Source organism: Hemicordylus capensis, chromosome 2 (genome assembly GCF_027244095.1).
Source record: "Hemicordylus capensis ecotype Gifberg chromosome 2, rHemCap1.1.pri, whole genome shotgun sequence".
Classification (NCBI taxonomy): domain Eukaryota; kingdom Metazoa; phylum Chordata; class Lepidosauria; order Squamata; family Cordylidae; genus Hemicordylus; species Hemicordylus capensis.
The window spans coordinates 193,743,846-193,766,085 of NC_069658.1; the positions used below are offsets into that span (position 1 = coordinate 193,743,846).

General features: G+C 47.8%; 1 protein-coding gene across 5 annotated transcripts in view; it reads right to left on the reverse strand.

The window, feature by feature from the left end:
- PDE1B (phosphodiesterase 1B) overlaps positions 1-22,240 on the reverse strand; it is a 162,125-nt gene that overhangs the window by 106,008 nt on the left and 33,877 nt on the right. The gene's annotated exons all lie outside the window — the stretch shown is intronic.

Below are 22,240 nucleotides of genomic sequence, written 5' to 3' on the forward strand. Positions count from 1 at the left end.
TATGCGCAAAAGTGCCCAAGCACCTGCCACGCAGATGGGTCCTGCAGCCACAACCATGGCTATTTCTCCCAGCACTTCCAGGCAGCAGTTTGGCTAGCCCAAGCAAAGAATGAATGTCTTCAACAGAGTGCCGCTTATTTTCCCCTGCATTTTTCTCAGGCGCCCAGCAGGTGCATACTCAGCATGCATTAAATTAGAGTAAAGAAGAGCTGCTTTCATGAGAGGAAATTAGGCTGGAGAAAGGGAGGAAGTGGGAGGGCAGCTCAGCAGCTTGGCCCTGAAAAGCAGGTGCTGGAGGGAGTGAGAGCAACGGGTGGGCAAAGGTCTATCAGAGTGCCGTGGAAGAACGCCGGGCTGCCACCTGAGGGACCATTTTTAGGAACATAGGAAACTGCCATATACTGAGTCAGACCATTGGTCTATCTAGCTCAGTATTGTCTACACAGACTGGCAGCGACTTCTCCAAGGTTGCAGGCAGGAATTTCTTTCAGCCCTGTCTTGGAGATGGCAGGGAGGGAACTTGGAACCTTCTGCTCTTCCCTGAGGGGAATATCTTGCAGTGCTCACACTTCTAGTCTCCCTTTCATATGCAACCAGGGCAGACCCTGCTTAGCTAAGGGGACAAGTCATGCTTGCTACCACAAGACCAGCTCTCCAGGGAGTGAAACAAAGAAGGTTCAGCCTACCAACACCATCACGATCAATGTCTTCGTTTAGAACATAATTCAGCAACGTGCCATATAGCACAGATAAGCTTACTGGTGAAAGTACTACAAAGCAAGCAGGGGAAATGGTTTAAAGTTGACAGGCAGGGCTGGTTTTCTGGGAAAGGGTTGCGGTGGTGAATGTGCCTTTTTGAGGTTCCAGAATCAAGTGGCTGGAAGAATCCAACTTGAATTCAGGCCACCAGGGCCCTAAGAAATGAATATGAATATGACGAATATTTATATACAACTTTTCAACAAAAGTTCCCAAAACAGGAGGGAGAGAGGGAGAGATAAATATAAATAAAATTGTTTCCTGTTCCCAGAGGGCTCGCAATCTACAAAAGCAACATAAGACAGACACCAACGACAGCCACTGGAGGGATGTTGTGCTGGAGATAGATAGGGCCAGTTGCTCTACCCCTGCTCAACAAAGAGAATTACCATTTTTAAAAGGTGCCAGTTAGCAGAGGACTTTTCAAAGGCATCACTCACACACCCCATACTCCTCTCCCAGCAGATTTATCTCATGCAGTAAATTCAGTACTGGCAGTATTATGTGTAGTTGGAATACATTTAAAAAAACAAAAACAAAAACCTCACACATTTCTCAAAGTTTGAGCCTGGATGAAAATTTGACCAGGGCTTCCAAGAATCCGAGAGGAAGGTTTTATGGACCCTAAATAACTCCTTATCTGTTCCCTACAGAGACTGAAGAATTTCAGAGTTGCACATGGCTTGAATTTCCAATTTTAAACTGAAAGCCACCATGGGGCAAGATGCTTTATAGTGCTGCCCTTTCCCTTTCACCTCTAAAGTGACAGCCCTATGCATTGTGGACTGGCAATCAGAGTAGCAAAAAATTCAATTTCATGCCAGGTGTGCTAATAATGACTCTACCCTGCCTCCCATAAAGGAACAGCCAAACCAGCACTTTTTCACATGACCTGCTATCAATAATCAGGTGAGCAGATTGTCCAGCATTCAGAAGGTCTGTACCAAATCCTCTGACCTGGGACACCCACTCTGCCCACTTCGTGCAGTCTTCCATTTCAGTTTGTTTTGTTGTTGCTGCTGCTGCTGCTGCATAGAAGTTTGCATACCTCATTTGAAAGCAATCAACTTTCCACCAACTTTTCTTTAGACTAAAGCCTAGCAGGCAATGAAGTCACAGAGAGCCTGATGCTCTAGGGATGTAAAGAGTATCTGACCAACAGGCAGAGCCGAGCGAAGTTGTGACTTTTGTGAATGCACCCTCAAGTATCATTAACTATCTTAGGCAAGGAATTCAGCATCCTGAGTATCTTGGGCTTGATTCAGACATGCATGTACAACACCTGATTTCTCCACACTTGTAGGCTGGCAGCTGAATATGTGGAAGGATCCCATAAGAAAGCAATTACAACAGAGTTGATGTAAGGAGATTGGGTTTTGTTTGTTTGTTTGTTTGTTTGTTTGTTTGTTTTAAACTCTGTCTAAGGGGAGGAGAGCTGATCTTACTATAGCATGAGTTGTCCCTTTGCTAAGCAGGATCCACCTTGGTTTGCATTTGGATGGGAGACTGTGTGCGAGTGCTGTAAGACATTCCCCTTAGGGGATGGGGCTGTAGGTCAGTGGCAGAGCATCTGCTTTGCAGGCACAAAATCCCAGGTTCCCTCCCTGGCATCTCCAGATAGGGCTAGGAGAGACGCCTGCCTGTAACCTTGGAGAGCCACTGCCAGTCAATGTAGGCGACACTGGGCTAGATTGGACTAATGGTCTGACTCATAATAATGCAGCTTCCTGTGTGGCAATCTGTGGTGGCCCATTCACACATGCAAGTCATCAAGTAGCATACGCCAATGTGTGAAACAGCCCCTAGCTTTCATTTGTAAGCAAGCTCCTAGCAAGTGGCTACAAAAGTCAGTTTGAATGTGTGGTGACACCAACAATGACAAAATAATCTGCATGGGCTCAAAGGCACCCTGTTCCTCAGCATTCTCTCTCTAGACTGGGCCTGCTCAACTTCAGCCCTCCGGCAGATGTCGGCCTACAACTCCCATAATCCCCGGCTACTGACCACTGTGGCTGGGAATTATGGGAGTTGTAGTCCAAAAACAGCAGGCCTGCTCTAGACTGGGCTCTTGCACTGAAAATAAGCTCTTGCCCTAGGATATAAATGGCCACTCGCTCAACTCGAGCCTTGCCATTCTGGCTGAAGGAGCATCAGGGTCAGCTGAAGAAACCACCAAGCCAAAAAGTCACAGAATGAGGCTGTTCTCACAAGCCGCCTAGCCTGGGCTAGGCTGCTCATGTAGAGTGCCAGGATCCATGCAGATCCCGGCGCTCCCGCCCAGCCCTTAGCTGAGTTTAAGGGAGCAAGTGCACCGCTCCCTTAACCTGGCTGCCAGGATCGTGTCTCCCTTCAGGCTCCAGAGTCTGAGGAGACACAGACAGGGGCGCTTAGGTCACACTCATCACACAGTGCTCTGTGGGACAGCCAGAGGCTGGGGAAAGGAGTCCCGGCCTCTGTTGATCCGAGCTGTTCCCGGCAGCACGAGTTGTGTGGCTCACAGGCTGAAGGAACTGAAGACGATTGTCTGGAGGAAAGTAGGCTGAACCCTAACTTACCACCACCACTCACCTGTGCAATCATGGGAATCGCCCCAATGTGTTTTAGCGGATATCATTTTGATATTTCATTGAGAGTGCTGGTCATTTCATTGAGGGGAGCTGGTCTTGTGGTAGCAAGCATGACTTGTCCCCATAGCTAAGCAGGGTCTGCCCTGGTTGCATATGAATGGGAGACTTGATGTGTGAGCACTGCAAGATATTCCCCTCAGGGGATGAAGCCGCTCTGGGAAGAGCAGAAGGTTTCAAGTTCCCTCCCTGGCAGCATCTCCAAGTTAGGGCTGAGAGAGATTCCTGCCTGCAACCTTGGAGAAGCCGCTGCCAGTCTGTGAAGACAATACTGAGCTAGATAGACCAATGGTCTGACTCAGTATATGGCAGTTTCCTATGTTCCTATGAAACAATCTTGAGGAGGAGAGCTGGTCTTGTGGTAGCAAGCATGACTTGTCCCCTTAGCTAAGCAGGGTCTGCCCTGGTTGCATATGAATGGGAGACTAGAAGTGTCAGCACTGTAAGATATCCCCCCTCAGGGGATGGAGCCACTCTGGAAAGAGCATCTAGGTTCAAGTTCCCTCCCTGGCGTCTCCAAGATAGGGCTGAGAGAGATTCCTGCCTGCAACCTTGGAGAAGCCACTGCCAGTCTGTGTAGACAATACTGAGCTAGATAGACTAATGGTCTGACTCAGTATATGGCAGCTTCCTATGTCATTCCTATGAGAGCACCTAAAATGTATCTTGCCAGCACTCCAGTTCTTAGAATCATAGATTTAAGAGTTGGAAGGAACCTTGGAAAGCCTCTAGTCCAGGGATTCTCAATGTCAGGTCCCCAGCTGTTATTGGACTTCAACTCCCATAATCCCCAGCCCCAGTGGCCTTTAGTTGCGGATTATGAGAGTTGAAGTCCAATTACATCGGGGGACCCAAAGTTGAGAATCCCTGGACTAGCCCAGCCCCCTACTCAGTGCAGGAAGCTACTGCAGCCTCCCTGACAGAGGGCTGTCCCGCCTTGGCTGAAGGAACCAAAAACGAGATCCAAGCTGTTGCCCTAAAAAGCACTCCAATCCCAGCTGGATCCAGCCCAGAATCTCCAGTTCCCTTTGAGCAGTAACTCACGATGATGGATTGTTACTAATGGCCACTCGATGCATTTAACCCCATGGACCCAATTACCACCACCCCCAGCAGCTGTGCCCTTTTCCTGTAAAAATGCGCTCAGTGCAGCCTGAAACGGCTTGTTATTCATTGCCAAGCCAGGGCCATTCATCTTTTTGCTTTTTTAATTTTCTGGTACCATCCCTTATTGGGCAAAATACTTCTTTCCTGGCTTTAATGCATTCCGTAAAAATTAGCCCTTTTAAAAAGATTTATTAGGCAATTAGCAAGCTTGGAGAGATAATCATTTCACATCAAAAGCAAGACTGACTTCCTCTTTTTTTAAAAAAAAGGAATCTCGGGCAATGGATATTAAGCATTTAAACATACATACACAAACACACACACACACACACACTTTATTCTGTCCTCAGGCAAACAGGACTGGCTTGCAAACCGCATTTCGCATCATAACAAGAAAAACCACAGTAATTACCTTGGGGATGTTTCCTGTGTAATTTGTCCTGCACAAAACGACGATAATTAATACTCATTGCTCAGCCATTTTCACCCTTCAGACTTCTAAGGCCCTTGTCTCACCTGGGCAAGACCTACACTTGTCACCACTTCCTGCTCCCCCCTCCCAAGAACTTTTATTATTTATATCCCACCCTTCCTCCACAAAGCTCAGGGTGGTTCTCCAGCAGTGGTCCATCTAATTTTTTTCATCTGTGTGCGGAGTGAGTTTTGTTCTGGGCGGGAGTATCAAGGCAGTGTGTGCGCATGTGCATTCAGAATGGGGCCTTCCTGGTTTAACCTGAGCGGGATCTAAAATGAACTGAGCGGACATCAGAAAAGGTGTGCGCATGTGCACGCCTTAGAGGGAACAGTGCTCTCCACACACCCCTTTCCCCTTCTACCTGTGAGGTAGGTTAGATGGTGACTGGCACAGAGTCACCCCTGTGAGCTCTGGGGCTGTGGAAATTTGAACTCAAGTCTCCCCACTCCTAGCCCAATGCTCTAATCACTACACCATGCAGGCTCTTGAAAAATACCAAGCTGCACAATATATGGGAAGGTATAGAGCAGACAATCATTGTGATGCAAATGAACCATTTTTAGCCTACTTTCCTTAAGGAAAGCAAGCTTATAAGATCACCCAGCATTCTGTGTGGCCATGTGTCCATGTGTGTCCCATTATCACCTTTGCAATGCCTGGACCAATTTGAACCAAATTCGCTACAGCTGTAGGGACACACAGAGGTTCCTCAGTGGTGTAATCTGTGATGATGTCATCCACCCCGATTTAATATAGCAGACACGTGAACGTTTGAAGTGCAAGTGGGCTAACGTGTGGACCGCCTAACCCATTTGAACCAAATTAGCTACAGTTGTAGTGAGTGACAAAAAGGAACACCTAAACAGCATAGTTTGTGATGATGTCAACCACCCTGATTCAAGAGGGCAGACGCATGAACGTTTGAGACACAGGGGGCTAACTTGTGAACCTCCTAACTGATTTGAACCAAATTTGCAACAGCTGTAGGGACACATGGGGCACCTAAATGGCACAGTTTGTGATTCAAGATTGCAGATGCATAAACGTTTGAGGCACAAGTGGGCTAACTTGTGGGCCACCTTACCAATTTGGACCAAATTTGGTATAGCATGAGAATGACACAAAGGGACACCTCAATGGCACAGTTTGTGATGATATCACCCACCCCAATTCAAGATACAAATACAAATATGACTTATTTATTTATTTATTTATTTATTTATTTTTGCATTTATATACCGCCTTTCATTAAAAAGATAACCCCAAGGCGGTTTACAAAAGTTAAAAACATGCAATAAAAAGACAATAAAAACATCATGTTAAAAGTATAAAAACATTTAAAAACAGGCATAAAAACAATACAACAAATACAACAAATAAAAACACAGAGAAGCCGCAGTAGAAAACGATCATGTAAAAGCCTCAGCAAAAAGCCAAGTCTTTAAAAGCTTTCTAAAAACTGTGATGGAGTCCGAGGAACGAATGGCCACTGGGAGAGCATTCCAGAGTCTGGGGGCAGCAACAGAGAAGGCCCTGTCCCGAGTGCACGACAGCCGGGCCTCCCTCATTGTCGGCACCCGGAGCAGGGCCCCCTCAGATGTCCTTGTCAAGTGGGCAGCAACCCTTGGGAGCAGGCGGTCCCTCAAATACCCCGGGCCCAAACCGTTTAGGGCTTTAAAGGTCAAAACCAGCACCTTGAATTGGACCCGGAAACGAACTGGCAGCCAGTGCAGCTCTTTCAAAATGGGGGTGATGTACTCCCAATGGGCAGCTCTGGATAACACCCTCGCTGCTGCGTTTTGCACTAGCTGCAGTTTCCGGATATTCTTCAAGGGCAGCCCCACGTAGAGCGCATTACAGTAATCCAGCTGCGACGTGACTAAGGCGTGGGTAACCGTGGCCAGATCTGCCTTCTCGAGAAAGGGACGCAGCTGGTGCACCAGCCGAAGCCGTGCAAAGGCACCCCTGGCCACCGCCTCCACCTGAGCTTCCAAAAGCAGAGCCGGGTCCAGTAGGACCCCCAAGCTGCGTACTTGCTCCTTCTAGGGGAGTGCAACCCCATCCAGAACCGGTAAAATCTCCTCATCCCGATTGGCTCTCCTACTGACCAACAGTACCTCCATCTTATCCGGATTCAATTTCAGTTTGTTAGCCCACATCCAACCCATCACGGCCTCCAGCCCCCGATTAAGGACATCCACTGCCTCCCTAGGATCAGATGACAAGGAGAGATAGAGCTGAGTGTCATCCGCATATTGCTGACAACTCAGTCCAAAACCCCGGATGACCTCTCCCAGCAGCTTCATGTAGATGTTAAACAGCATGGGGGACAAGACCGAACCCTGCGGGACCCCACAGGCCAATGGCCACGGGGCCGAGCAGTAGTCCCCCAGCACCACCTTCTGAACCCTCCCCTCAAGAAAGGACCGAAACCACTGCAACGCAGTGCCTCCGATTCCCATACTCGAGAGACGGCCCAGAAGGATACCATGGTCGATGGTATCGAACGCCGCCGAGAGGTCCAGCAGGACCAACAGGGACGCACTCCCCCTGTCTAGTTCCCGGCGTAGGTCATCCACTAGAGCGACCAAGGCAGTCTCAGTCCCATACCCGGGGCAGAAGCCAGATTGAAAAGGGTCCAGATAATCCGTATCATCCAAGACCCTCTGCAGCTGGGATGCCACCACACGCTCCATCACCTTGCCCAAAAAGGGGAGGTTAGACACAGGTCTATAGTTGTCCAGGTTGGAGGGATCAAGGGAGGGCTTTTTTAATAGAGGTCTTACCACCGCCTGCTTGAGGCACGATGGCATCCTGCCCTCCCTTAATGAAGCATTAACGATCACCTCCAGCCATCTGCCTGTCCCCTCCCTGGCAGCTTTTATTAGCTATGAAGGGCAAGGGTCAAGAGCGCACAAAGTCGCCCGCACACTGCCCAGGATCTTGTCCACATCCTCAGGCCGCACCAACCGAAAAGAATCCAACACAACGGGACCAGATGGTACCAGAGGCACGTCTGCCGGAACTGCCAAAACTCTGGAGTCCAGGTCAGCACGGATGCAAGCAACTTTATCTGCAAAGCGACAGGCAAACCGATCACAAAGAGCTGTAGATGGCTCCTCCCCCATTGTCCGGGGGGATGTGTGGAGCAAGGTTTTCACCACATGAAACAGCTCTGTTTGTCTGCACTGAGCAGACGCAATGGAGGCGGAGAAAAAGCATTTCTTCGCCGCCCCCACCGCCACGGAGTAGTCCCTAAAATGGGCTCTAGCCCGTGTTCGGTCGGATTCGTGATGACTCTTCCTCCAGCGTCGTTCTAGCCGTCGTCCGAGTTGCTTCATCGCCCTAAGCTCCGAGGAAAACCAAGGAGCAGAACGGGCTCCACCAAGCCGGAGAGGGCGCTTGGGGGCAACTGTGTCAACAGCCCGGGCCATCTCTCCATTCCAGAGATCAACCAAGGCCTCGACAGGGTCACCAGCTCTGGACACTGGAAACTCCCCGAGGGCCGTCTGAAATCCAAGCGGATCCATAAGCCTCCGGCGGCGGACCATCTTAATCGGCCCACCACCCCTGCAGAGGGCAGACAGAGCAGTCAAACTAAACCCCACCAGATGATGATCTGTCCATGACAAGGGAGTGGTCTCAAATTCCCCCACCTCCAGATCATTTGTTTCCCGGTCGGCAAAAACCAGATCCAGAGTGTGTCCCGCCACGTGGGTAGGGCCCGATACCAATTGAGACAGGCCCATGGTTGCCATGGAGGCCATGAAATCCTGAGCCGCACCCACTAGGGGGGCCTCAGCGTGATGAGGATGAATGAATATATGATGAATATTTACAGACCACTTTTCAACAAAAAGTTCCCAAAGTGCTTTATATATATTATATATATGGCTCCCTGTCCCCAAAGGGCTCACAGTCTAAAAAAGAAACATAACATAGACACCAGCAACAGCCACTGGAGAGATGCTGTGCTGTGGAGGGAAGACACATGACCGTTTGAGATGCAAGTGAGAACCTTGGACCAAATTTGGTACAGTTGTAGAATACCTCACACAGGAATACCTCAAAGGCACAGTTTGTGATGATGACATCTGCCCCAATTCAAGATGGCAGATACGTGAATGTTTTCAGGCACAAATGGGCTAACTTGTGAACTACCTATCCAATTTAGACCAGTTGTAACGATAGTGAAAGGCAAGTAGGCAGAATAGTTCTTACCAGAACTTCTTGTATCTTATTCTTTTCCCCATCAAATATGGCAATTGGTTAGCCCAATACGGGGTCATTCTCCCATTCACCTTAACTGACAACAATACCATTTTACTGAAACACCCAAAGGAGAGTAGTCTCTGATTCTTCAATGCTTAGACTCCTGGGACATTAATAAAGGGTGGGGGGAGTCTTTTGAACTTAGGTTGGCAGCTTTTAGGCAGCTGGCAGTTGTAGGGCTATTTGGGGAGATGCAGTTATGTTTGGGAATAGCAATATAGAGCCAATGGGGGAAATGATGGGAGGAGGGATGTGATACAGCAAACTCTCACCATGCCCCATAGTGACAGCGGTTGCGAGTGAGAACTGGTATAGTGTGTAGTAGTAAAGAGAATGAGTTGCAAAATCAGGAGTCCCCCCCCCACCCATTCAAATGTGATATCTGCCATGCTCCCACCAGGTGGTAAGCCACTCCTTCTAAGCCTCAACTCTACAGCTGCAATATGGGCACAATACTTGCTTACATTACAGCAGGGGTGCACAACTTTGGCTCTCCACAGTGGCCTATAGTCAAGGGATGATGGGAGTTGTAGTCCAACAACAGCTGGAGGGCCGGAGTTGTGCAGCTTTGCCTTACAGGGTTGTTCTAAGGATTATCTATATAATTAATTCCTATAGAGGGGATACGTGGGGATGTGGCAATCTCTACCCCCCACTGCAGCCACGGCCAATGGCGGGCCTAGAGGGGACAACACGTGCAAGGGTGGGAGGGAGGAGTGCACACCAGGAGGCAGTTGGGGCAGCAGGTGAGAGGACAACGGGTGGTGGGAGGAGGATGGGCGGCGGGCAAAGCCCCGCCGCCCCAAGGAGGAGGAAGGCGAGGCAGAGGGAGGCGACAGTGCCACCCGGAGGAGAAGGGCGAAATGACGATGGGCAGCGAGAGGGTGGCGGGCGGACGACGGGAGGCGGGCGAAGCCTCCTCTGAGGAGGATGACGGCAAGGTGGAGGGAGACAGCGGGACAGCCTGGCCCTGGCCCCCTGGGGTGAGATGGTGGCGGCATGGGGGGGATGGCTGGGCCCAACTAGAGGCACAGATGCTCTGTGCCCGGGCCCACTAGTATCAAGATAATACTTGTGTGATGCATTTGCACACTTAGAATACACTGGACAAATGTCTTTAAGTATTCTTATTGGTTGCTACCAAAGATGTGAGTTTTCCAGAAAATTTTGAGTTGGAACTTTGGGGGGGGGGTGGATTCCCATGCAAACTTCTCATTTACATAATATCTGTATACAACTTTCTCTCAGAAAAAAATTCCCAAGCAAATTTTCCAGATCCCCCAAATAGATCATGATCTGATCTGGCATGCTATTTGGCAAATATGTTCAGCATGAAAACCCCACCACACTTATCTTCCATGCTGCATCTCAAACGTTTTTCAAGTAGCCAAGCAGTTGAACTGAAATATTTCAAGCTGGGGGATCGATAAAGACACTTACTGTGGTTTAAACAGTCTACTGAAACAAATTCAAAGTTTTATGTGGAAAGAAATTTAGAAATGAGAAAAATTGCACAGAAAAATAAAGTAAGGGTAATTTTCCATTTTGGAAATTTTTCTGTGGGAAATTTTTCAACCCCATGTCTCTGCTTGCTATAGCTTAGCAGGTAAGTGGCTCTCCCAAGTGAGAGTTCAGGTACTGGCAACAGACAGGGAAGACAAGGAGAAGCACAATATCTTAAATGGGTAGGTAAAGGGCTCGGCGGAGAGGAGGAGAGGATTGATTTGAGAAGGCGCCACCTGTGGAGGGGGAGAGGAGAGAGAGAGAAAGATTGGGCTTTGAACAGAGTCTGCACTGAAGCAGTAACAAGGGAATGGGCAGACAGGCAACTTGAGAAAGGTGGGCAGGGAAATTTGTACTGGATGCTTTCTGCGGGGAAGTTTTGTCCTGTTTATTCATTTTGAGTTGCAATGTAAAGTGTGGAGAGAAAACTCTCGGGATTTTATTTTAAAGTGTAATCTGCCTTTGGGAATAAGGTGGGATAAAGAGGATCTAAACAAATACGTAAAATAAAATGTGACTAGTTAAAAAAAGTAGTTTCTAGCTTTCCAATTTTGATTAGCTCAGGCGTTACAGAAAGAGGAGGAGAATAGACTTCATTGGCTGAAGATAGCAAAGTAGACAGCAGGGTCAGCATTCCATCTACAGAAGAACCTGTAAACCTCTAGAGAGTCCTCCTGGCAGACAGGGAACTGACTCGCCTCCTTCCAACACCTTGGACAGCTCCCAAGGCACCAATACAAGGAAAGTCTAGCATTTCATAGAAAGTCAGCCAGGAAGCATCATTTGACAGCAGTTCTGCCACAAGCATTGAAAAGCCTTACACCAGGATTACGGAGTGTGAAGTTTGAGACTCTATATGCTGGCATCCACTAAGGCCCCATGTACAGAGGAATCACAATCCCAGTGCCGATACAGGAGGGGATTGCAAATAATTTTAGAAGGATGCCGAAAAGGTTAGATGTACACCAGTATTGGGTACTAGGGGCCTGTAAGATTAGGCATACACATCCGCGCCCCCCCCCAAAAAGAATCCAGATTGCACATCCGAAGAAAAGCCAAACACCCCCATACTTGCAAAAAGCACTTTACTAATAGGATACCAGAGTCAAATAAACCCCAGATACAATAATTCTAAAATATATAGATCTATGTATGTCACAGTGACTTTAATTTAATATAAAATAATACTGAATTTCAAGATGGTTTTAACACCAAAAAAATGAGTAAACTTCACAGGAATCATAATCTGGAGACTAGCCCCCAATGTTAATTTATATGCGGTCTCAGAGATTCATGTGCTTTTTGGTTCCAGTCAAAATCTCCTGGAGGCAAGAATAAAAAGACAATGCTGAATGGTTAACACCTCATTATCTTAACTGCTGCATCAACATAAAATCGCTATTGTGCATTAAATGTAAGTTTTCACACTGCTGGAGTCATTTAGATCCCCGATTCCTTGGTCATGCAGTGTTTAATTTCTCCCATTCACATTAACTGACAACAATACCATTTTACTGAAACACCCAAATGCACAACGAGGGGTGGTCAGATTCCACAGAACCACCCCTTTATTATAGCCGAATACATAGCAGCATCGGTTAGGGAGACATTTCCTTATTTTCCTACCCCTTTGGGGTCAGTTATGCCTGGGAGGATTTAAAAAATCCCAAAGTAACCTCCATTGGGTAGACTCAGTAGATAGATATAGTCAGCCCATTGTGAATGCCTCAGTAGTTCAATCTCAGCTTATCCCGCCATTATGATCCACTGGGTGGCTGTCATGCCACAGAATAGCTTTCGGCTGGCTGAGACGGGCAGGGAGAGTGCCTGGGAAACCGTTTCTCCACCTGATCAGGCCCACAGCATTGTAATAAGTGAGCTGGGTTTTCCACAAGCACCCACAAGGCATATGCAAGCTTGTGGCACATGCGCACAGTCCGTGAAAGAGTGCTACTTTCCCTGCTTTGCTAAGCCTATTGCTTATTATTAACCCACACGCTCTTTCCTAGCTCTAGTTTCTACCCCATGCAACAGTCACATCGCTACTTAGGCCCTCCTGGTGTACAAATCGGAGCTTTTGGTCCACACCCAGAGAATCTGAAGCAAACTGCAAGGTTCAAAACCAACTTAAGAGGAAAAAACACAGCATGGTTAGCTGTAATGAAATGTGTGCCACACTATCACTGTATGTGGCACTTTACAGAATTATTTCGGCAGAGCCTTCCCTCAAGGTGCTGACATTGAAAAATCCTCTTCCTGAATGCCAGGAAGTGATTCTTAATACTGCAGGTGAGCAGCTATTTAAGTAAAGTGTGCCATCAAGTCAATTTTGACTCCTGGCACCCACAGAGCCCTATGATTTTCTTTGGTAGAATACAGGAGGGGTTTACCATGGCCTCCTCCTGCGCAGTATGAGATGATGATGCCTTTCAACATCTTCCTATATCGCTGCTGCCCGATATAGTACCAGCGGGGATTTGAACCGGCAACCTTCTGCTTGTTAGTCAAGCATTTCCCCGCTGCGCCACGAGTAGCTATTTACAAGACTAATAAAAACTGCATGGCATGTACACAGACGCCAGGCAGAATGATGGACATGGGCTGTAGCTATCTGTGGTGTTAGATTATTCTACTGGTGACCTGCTTTCTAGGATGTAAACCTCATTGGAATGAACTGAAAGCTCCCCTTTGTTCCCCCATTCCAGAATGATGAGCCCCGGCCACTGGATATCCCACAATGCACAACGCAATGAGCACAGTGCATTGGGAGATACCCCCATGAGTTGATTGCTCTAGGGGTCCAACTCTGTGCTTGCTCGATCTACAAGTAGAATGAGCACACACACACACGAGGCCAGGGCCAGGGTTAAGGGCGTGCTTACACCCTTAACCTCTGCTAAAGGCCGGGGTAAAAAGTAGAGTTCGGCAGCTGTGCTGCCCTAGCCTGAGTTAGGCTGCTTATAGGCTCACTGTGATGCAGAAACAGTTCACACATCTCACTGGGGGACAGGGCCCATGTTTACATTTGGAAGCAGAAAAAGAGGGAGTGCAATTTATTTGCTCTTCCGTCTAACACGTGCAAGGCAGCTCTGAGCATCGCCCACTCGGTGTTAAGTCTCAGACTTGGGGAGAGAGGGAGAGGGGAGGCGGAAGGGAAGGAGAAGGAGTGAATATCAGGATTCTGGATTCAGTGCTTTGAATTTCTGTGCTCAGGTGTTAAGAACATGCGTATAGTACTGCAGCCCTAACCACAGAAAATGGTAGTACATTCAGCTGAGCCTTCCTTGCCAACCTACAAAGGCAAGGAAATAGTAGGAGGGGGGAAATTCCCTTAAGTAAGCAGGGCATTTAGGATTTTAAATATCCAAACCAGCACCTCAAACTGGGCTTGGCAGGGATGGGGTGGGATGAGTGATGTTTTGTAGCAGCTTAAAACACAACAGATTTATTGTGGCAGAGGCTTTTGCAGACTAGGGTGGACTTCATCAAATGTATAAAATGCTAACCCTCCTTGACATATGCACGTACACACAGGCTGCACACAGAACAAAGATTCAGTTCAGAAACTACCTTGGAGATTCAGAGGAGGGTGTGATTGGATTTGCTAACTTGCTTGCACATTGCACCTTGATTTGACCCAATGAGAGATGGTGCTTTTGGACTATAATGAGAAATCACTAACATGCCTAGTTGGGTTTTTTTTTTTTCATTTCTTGGCAAAATAGGATGAAAATTGAAGCTGGTAGCTGCCTTCTCAGGGCATGAAGTCTCCCAAATTGCAGGGGTTTCCTGCAGGGAATGTGCTCCAATTTGATCCAATTCAGATGGCTGTTGATTTGGGTCTGAATTGAAGCAAATCTGCCCCAAGCACTCTGCTTCAGTTCGAATTGGCAGCTGAATTGATGCACAGCCAGACCACAGATACATGTGTACACACACAAAATGAATCTGTATACAAAATGAATAAGGGTAGGTGGGTGCATGCAGGAAAAATGCACGATATACAGTGATAAACACCAACTGGGGACAGTATTTTATGCCTCGGATGAAGTGGCTCTAGTTCTCTGCCATAATACATCTGTTCCACTTTGAGGAGCCACAAAACACTGTGTGCGTGTCTGTGTGTTGGGGTGGGGTAATAAACAGCGAACACAGCTACCCCTCAGGAATTTGTCAGCACAGAATATGGAATAATGCGCTCCCTCCACCTAGCCTCAGCTAAAAGATTGCCCAAGCAGAGAAATCGTATTAGAAAGGTTGGACTCTATGGACACATGAACATGTGCCAAGTATTTTCCTGACTGCCAAGTGACTAAGTTTGCCTGTGCATGTCTGATATTAGGTACAGGATACAAAGCCAGAAAGTGTGACTTCTTAAGCACTCTTGCCAACTCTCTCGACAGAAATAACCTAACCTCACTTCAGGCAGCAGTCACGTTAACATCAAGTCAGCGACTAGGACACACATATGCACCATAATACGTTAAGACACCTTCCAGAACAATCCAGATGCTTTTATTTTAAAAAATGTAAGAGGAAGAGATAATAGAATGTAAACCACTTCGGGAACGTTTGTTGAAAGGCGGTATATAAATATTTGTTGTATTTGTATAGAAGCAGTCAGCAAGAAATGGTATCAGGGTAAGAAGAAGAACACCTGTCCTAGTTCATGGCAGCTTGGCTTTCTTTAAGACTGCATCAAGCAAGCTCCATTCTGTGCTCCTATAGATCATTTAAAATAATGAGCCCTGTCAAGAAAGAGATGCATCTTTTCTTTCAAGCTCTTCTAAATGCAAAATTGTGAAATACATGGGTAGCGTGTTCCCATCCCTGGGGAAGTACACTGGGGTTCTGTTTTGGTTTTTTTAGTTACATCTTCTTCTTACATCCATCTTTTGTGTTACTTGATACACTGCATATTTAAAAGTAATTAAATATGATCCAAAATGATTAGCATCAACATTTTAAGATGTTAGAACATGCTTTTTAAAAATAAAATTTAAAAGGAGGAGAAGGAGCAACAGCAATATTATTCAATTGTCATTCCTCAGGCCCATTCTGTCCAGGCATTGCCTTCTATACGGAAAGGTTGGTGAAGGAAATGGAACGGCTGCCCCCACCACCACTTCCCTTCCAAAGCAAGCTACAGTTTAATTGAGTTTAGAAGCCTCCCTTATAATATTCTCTCTTCCCCAAAATATCCTCCGTTGGCAGGTATGTGGGAGGCAGTGCACTCATTCTCCGAGTTCCATTAGGTCTGCTTTCTTTTTTAATCAACCCGATAACATTAGCTTAAAAGCTGGCTGGGTTCCAACAGAGTGGAAGTAGAGGAGTGAAAAGCGGGTGGGGGGGGTGAAGCCGCTGGCAGCAAATTTGTAATTTTGCTTCCATCTGTGGAGTCTTCCCAGGCAGAGTCAAGCTCTTCGTGATCTTCCAAAGGAGAAGAAGCAAAGTTGTTCTCCCTAGTTGTCCAAGGGGGGTGGGGGGCGTCAGCTAAGGTTCCCAGTTGCATGCCTAATCCTTCAAGGAGCAAAGTTAAAGAGGAAATGGCAGAAAGGGAGGAAATGTAAGTGTATGCATGCAGGCATACCTAGGTTCTCTTTCTCCCTCCCCCGCACATTGCATCTCACTGCCACTCAGCGGCAAGGAAGTGACAAATTTGACATGTGTCCTGGGCTGCTTTCCAAGACGATGCTTACATACCAGCTTTCTTAAAATATGTTGCAGGTGAGATGAGATGTGTGCGCAGTTATTAGGATGAGGCCCAAACTCCTCCCTGCCCCCTACTATGCCATCTCATTACCACTACCCCTTGTGTTTTGACTGGGACAAGGAGGACGTCTAATCAATCTCAGATCGTATTCAACATCAAACTTGTATGTTTACTGACTTACTAGAGCAATGGTGGCTATCATTATGATGGAGTGGGGAGACGAAATGTATACAGAGCTCTGGGCAGGTAATAATCTCCACGGGTTGCGTTGCACCACCTCTCCCAAACTGGAGAGTTTATTTCAGTTTATTTCTCTCAGTGGTGGGCAGTAGGGGGCCCTAAGTTGTGGTCTTGCTGTCACAGGAAAGTCCTGCCAACATCCAGAGAGGACAACAGTCTGACAGCTGCAAAGCGAATGTTGGACAGAGATCTGTGACAGGCTTAGACCTCCCTGTTGTCCAGCGACTCATCTTGGCAGATGTTCAAGGCCTTGACTTGACATATCTATAGTGAGGACTTAATGTGGAAGGAGATATAGAACCCTTTGAGGTCAAAAGAAGATAATCCGTAGATGGTACCGTGGGACCTGGGCAGGGGAGAATCAATAGCAGTGCTTTCTAGCCAGATGCCCCAAGGCACAACCATAGACATCTTCTATAGGAAAATGTGTCATACGGCCATCTTGATTGCTCTCTGCTGCCTTACATTTAAGACCTGCCGATATTTCTGAAATAGCCTATTCAAGGGTAGGTGGCTAGAAACACACCAGTCGATCAGGGTGGGGCTAAGACAAACATTCTGCAAAAGAAGTCTGAAGTTGCAAGGCAGCCAACAAGCAGCACTGTTTAGTTTTGCAACTAGCCAGAAGAGGGTGCCAGAGAGGTTCTGGGTGGATACTCTTGGCTTTAGGAGGGAGGGAAACTGATGCTATCGTCAGAGGCGTTCTTACCCCTGGACTTCCTGGCCCAAGTCCAGGGCCACCACAGGCCCTGGGGGCCCCCAAATCCCCTTTAGTCTGTCCTGGGCGGTGTGGTCACCTGGTCAAGCACGATGATGCTTAATTTGCGGTGGGGAGGGGGGGTGAAAGGCCTCCAAAGGCCTTTAGGTCCAGGTTCCAAAATTGCCTAGGTGCACCTCTGGCTATCCAGATTAGGGCTACCTCTGCTCCTCCTTGCTCAACTCATTGTGTATATTTGTGAATACATACCCTAAGTCTCCACCGATTCCTCATCCAAAAGGAAGCTAAGCCCTGTCGGACTGCCCCTCTCTTATGCAGGTGGCTGCGGCCACCCAGGAGCTGCTTAGGACCAGACCCCACTCAGCGTTAGCACTTGAGCAATACTGTGTGCCGTCACTCCACTTTCGAGGGTTACCAACAGGTTGCATCCCCCTGCCAATCCTGTTGGAGTGCACAATCCAGATCCTAATCCACCACCAGCAGAGAGACTAGGCTCAAACAAGCTGGCCCTGCAAATCTGAGTCAAAGCCACATTCTCTTCATTAAACTGCCTCAGCGGAACAGCTGTTCGGAGATACTGGGATGTTTAGTTGCACCAGTTAATAAAACAGATTCATCATTCATAAGCCAGACAGCTAATCGGCTTAATTAAAAAGAAAATTCCTAATGGGCGAGCTGAAAGCTGGACTCTACAGCCAAAGAGAACATGGGCCCTTTGAGGATATCTTTGGCAGCCTTTGTTGGGAGGTGGGGGGTATGCATGGAGAAGAATTCTGCGTTTTATCTTGGGCAGTCCTGCCCATCGCCGATTATAATGTCTCACGGACGTTATCTCTCCTCCGCACACTGCGGCACGATGCGCCTTTGTGATGCACGATCGTTCTCCCGCACAGGATTCCTGCAGCTTAAATAAACCCTCGGAAAGATACACCCTCCCTTTTTCCAGCAGATCTTGAAGCTCCCTCCCTCCCTCTCTCTCCCTCTCGCCTCTGTGCCTCTGTTTCATTCCCTGGCTCGAGCCAGGGAGAAAGCTCTGCAGGAGCCAGAGGTGCTGGTGTTACGGGGAGATAAGTAGCTTCTCTGGACCTTCTGGCCTAGGACTGCCTGCAACTATGAAGGAGTGCAAATATTGATGAAGGGGAGAAGAAAACAAGTGACAGGGAGGATATGAAGCAGTATAGGGCACCTGGAAGAGGATATGCTTATATCACACACACACACACACACACACACACACACACACACCCCTTCCCCAGTAACAGAAATGGCAGGGGCCACTGGAAGGAATCCCAGCCACAACAGAACAGTTAATTTCAATTTCTCTTCTCACTGCCCTGATGCGCCCAACCACCTCCAGCAGGGCCCATTATGTAAATCACAGCCAAGTGGGCAATTCCAGCTTTATGTTCCTTTGCTCTCCGGTTCCAGTCAAGCAGCGTTTGAAATGCAAAATTGTCCCAGGCTACCAAAGCCAGTTGCTCATGGAAAATTCACTAATTCATGAGACAGGGAGCACAGTGGGCTTAAGGGGCTCGAGGCAACCTACAAACCTTTGAACAGTTGACCCAACATCACTTAGAGGCTAAGTGTATTCCCTTCTGGTCCATCTTGAACTCTCTCTTTCAGCCCCCACAAACCTGGTTCCAAGTTCAGGTGGGGCTAGATGAGACAGTGGTGGTGCAAGAAAAGAATGCTATGATAGGAAATGTCTAGATACATAGGAAGCTGCCTTCTAATGAGTCAGACCATTGATCCATCTAGCTCAGTATTGTCTACACAGACTGGCAGCAGCTTCTCCAAGGTTGCAGGCAGGAATCTCTCTCAGCCCCATCTTGGAGATGCCAGGGAGGGAACTTGGAACCTCAAGCATGCAGATGCTTTTCCCAGAGTGGTCTCATCCCCTAAGGGGAATATCTTACAGTGCTCACACATGTAGTCTCCCATTCAAGTGCAACCAGGGAGAGCCCTGCTTAGCAAAGGGGACAATTCATGCTTGCCATCACAAGATCAGCTCTCCTCCCTAATTTGACCTTTTAATCTCAACGGGACTACTTTAAGCAATTGTCTTCATTTCGGATGGTGGTGGGTTTTGTTTCTTTGTTTTAAGAAGGTAGTCAAAAAGGCACTAGAAAAATCCCACAGACCAGCACAGCAGGACTAACAAGGTAGCTTTTATAGGAGCTGAAGAGTGTCACCTGACCCACAACAGGCTGGAGTGGGTCAGGTGACACTTCCCGACTCCTATAAAAGCCTCCTTGTTAGTCCTGCTGAGCTGGTCTGAGCTTGCTGGTCAGATCTTAGAGGCTATTGATGAGATGAGGCTGCTTTGACTGGTGTCGCTCATCTCCTTGCAGTTCTCTGCTTTGGCCAGAGCTAGATGGTGGCAGAGACACCTAATGGCACAGCTGGCAAATAACCTGATTAGCAAGCCAAAGGTTGCCAGTTCGAATCCCCGCTGGTATGTTCCCCAGACTATGGGAAACACCTATATCGGGCAGCAGCGATATAGGAAGATGCTGAAAGGCGTCATCTCATACTGCGTGGGAGGAGGCAATGGTAAACCCCTCCTGTACTCTACCAAAGACAACCACAGGGCTCTGTGGGCGCCAGGAGTCGACACTGACTCGACAGCACAACTTTGCATTTAGATGATGGCACACAAGCTGAATCCCTGCTTGACAACCCAGGTAAGAGAACAGCAGCAGGCCCAAGCCTTAGCAAGCTGAGAATCACCTCTTGCCTATCATCCACATTTAAAGTCTGTGCCACAAAATGACTGACCATTTCCCCCAGAAACCTCCTCCTAAAGTCAGGGTCTGAGCATGTTCTGGAAGCACTCTTTTCTTGGTTTGGCTGGTTTTTAATTGGGCAGGGGAAAATGCCTTCCAGTCCGGTAGTTAATGTGCATTTTAGCGAGTAGTTAGATCGAACTGTACTAACACAAGCCCCTAGAGTCGCCTGGCTAGGAAAAAACACAAGATTAAAAAGGTGATCAAGTGCCGGCAGTGCAGTGAAAAGGGGTCAGCTGATTGCTTGGTGGTGTCAGCAATTGATCTAGCTAGAAGCAAAGCGAAAGGTGCATGAAAACCACTATCCTCATCATCCACCAACCAGTCCATTTGAAGAAAAGAGCCGCAGAAACTAAGAGAGACTATCACAGATCCCAATACAGCAAGGAACAGTTCAATAAAGGCTGCTTCCCTTTTCAAAAAGCACAGATTAAGTCCCAGAGTGTTTCAAGGCTATCAGCTCTTCATCAAAGGAATGTTTATTTCAACAGCATCCCTCTATGCTCTCCAAGAGGAGCTGCAGGAGGCACATTTCCTGCTAGGAGAGAATGGGGAAGAATATTGGCAGGGGGAGAAAAACCATTCCTCCTGTGTCAGAATCAAGTGATCACTCTGGCAGAAGAAAGAAACAGTCAACCACTTTGCAGTGTAACCAGCTGTGCTCCAATCTGAAGCCGAACCCACCAAAAAATCAGCATCAAGGTAACCCAAATTCTGCAACCTATAAACATTATGCAAATCAAGGAAGATGCCTGAACTTGCTTATTTTTGCATGCTTTTTTTCCTGCTAGCCATCAGAAAGAACAAAACAGCTATGCAGGGAAATGAAGCACTGCCACTTGACAGTCAGTTCAGAATCACATTCTTCTCCTTGCCGTCGCCACCGCCCCACTTCTGCATTATCCACAGACACTTTTACTAGTCTTGAGGACTAGAAACTTTTTATTTTAAAAAGGGGAAGAGAGAAACAAATTTCCAGATTTCACAATTCTGTATGTTAGCTCTTGCATCCTCTAGAACAGTGGTTCCCAACCTGTGGTCCTCCAGATGTTGCCAAACTACAACTCCTATCACCCCCAGCTACAATTTATTGTGGCTGGGGATGATGGGAGTTGTAGTTCAACAACATCTGGAGGACCCCAGGTTAGGAACCACTGCTCTAGACTGCCACCATTTCTAGCTCTCACTCATCTGCTGTGCCCCTGTCATCATTACTGAGGCTTCCAAGGAGAAGAAGGGATATGCAGCCCTTCTGCCTGGCAACCACAAAACACATTTCTTCCTTTATTTCCAGTCAACAAGGGTTGTTGTTGAGTGGGAGAAGTTTCCAGCAGCAGCCAGAGCAAGACAACCCTCACCACAGGGAACACCCAAAAGATAAGGGATGTGCACAAGTCGGTTCAGCACCTTCTCTGGGAAATGCCGAACTGGCTCAGGTGCCAGCTTTCGAACCGGCTCAGCAGGGAGTGTTTCCCTTTAAAAGCAGGTAAGCAGCTCTTTACCAGCTCGCCCCCACCCTGCTGCTCTTCTGGTAGCGGCACCTGCTCCCCAAAAGGACGTGCAGGGCTGCAGTGTTGTTCCCTGCAGCCCCCGCGCGGCATCAGCACATATCTGGCTGGCGTGCATGCGCAACCTTTTAGCGAATGGGCAGCGAGGTGGGGACGAGCAGGTAAGAAGCTGCTTACCTGCTTTTTAAGGGGACTGCTCCCTGCCCTGCCACCGGCTGCCCTGAGCCAGTCATGCACATCCTACAAAAGATCCAGCTGGCCTCTTGCCTCCTGTCGGCTATGAGGAAAAGTCATCTACCCCAGAGCATCTAATAATGGTTTCCTCATGCCCGAGTGGACTTAACCATAAGCCAGCCAGGCTGATTGACTACTTTTGAAAGCAGGAAGCTGGAGTCCTGTCACTTGTAGGTCTGTCAAGGAAGTCAGCCTAACATATTTCACACACATCATGGTTTGGGGGTTGAACAGGGCCAAGAGGCAAAGAATTGCTGGCCCTCAGTTGTGCTGAACAGCAAAGATGCTCTACAGCCTC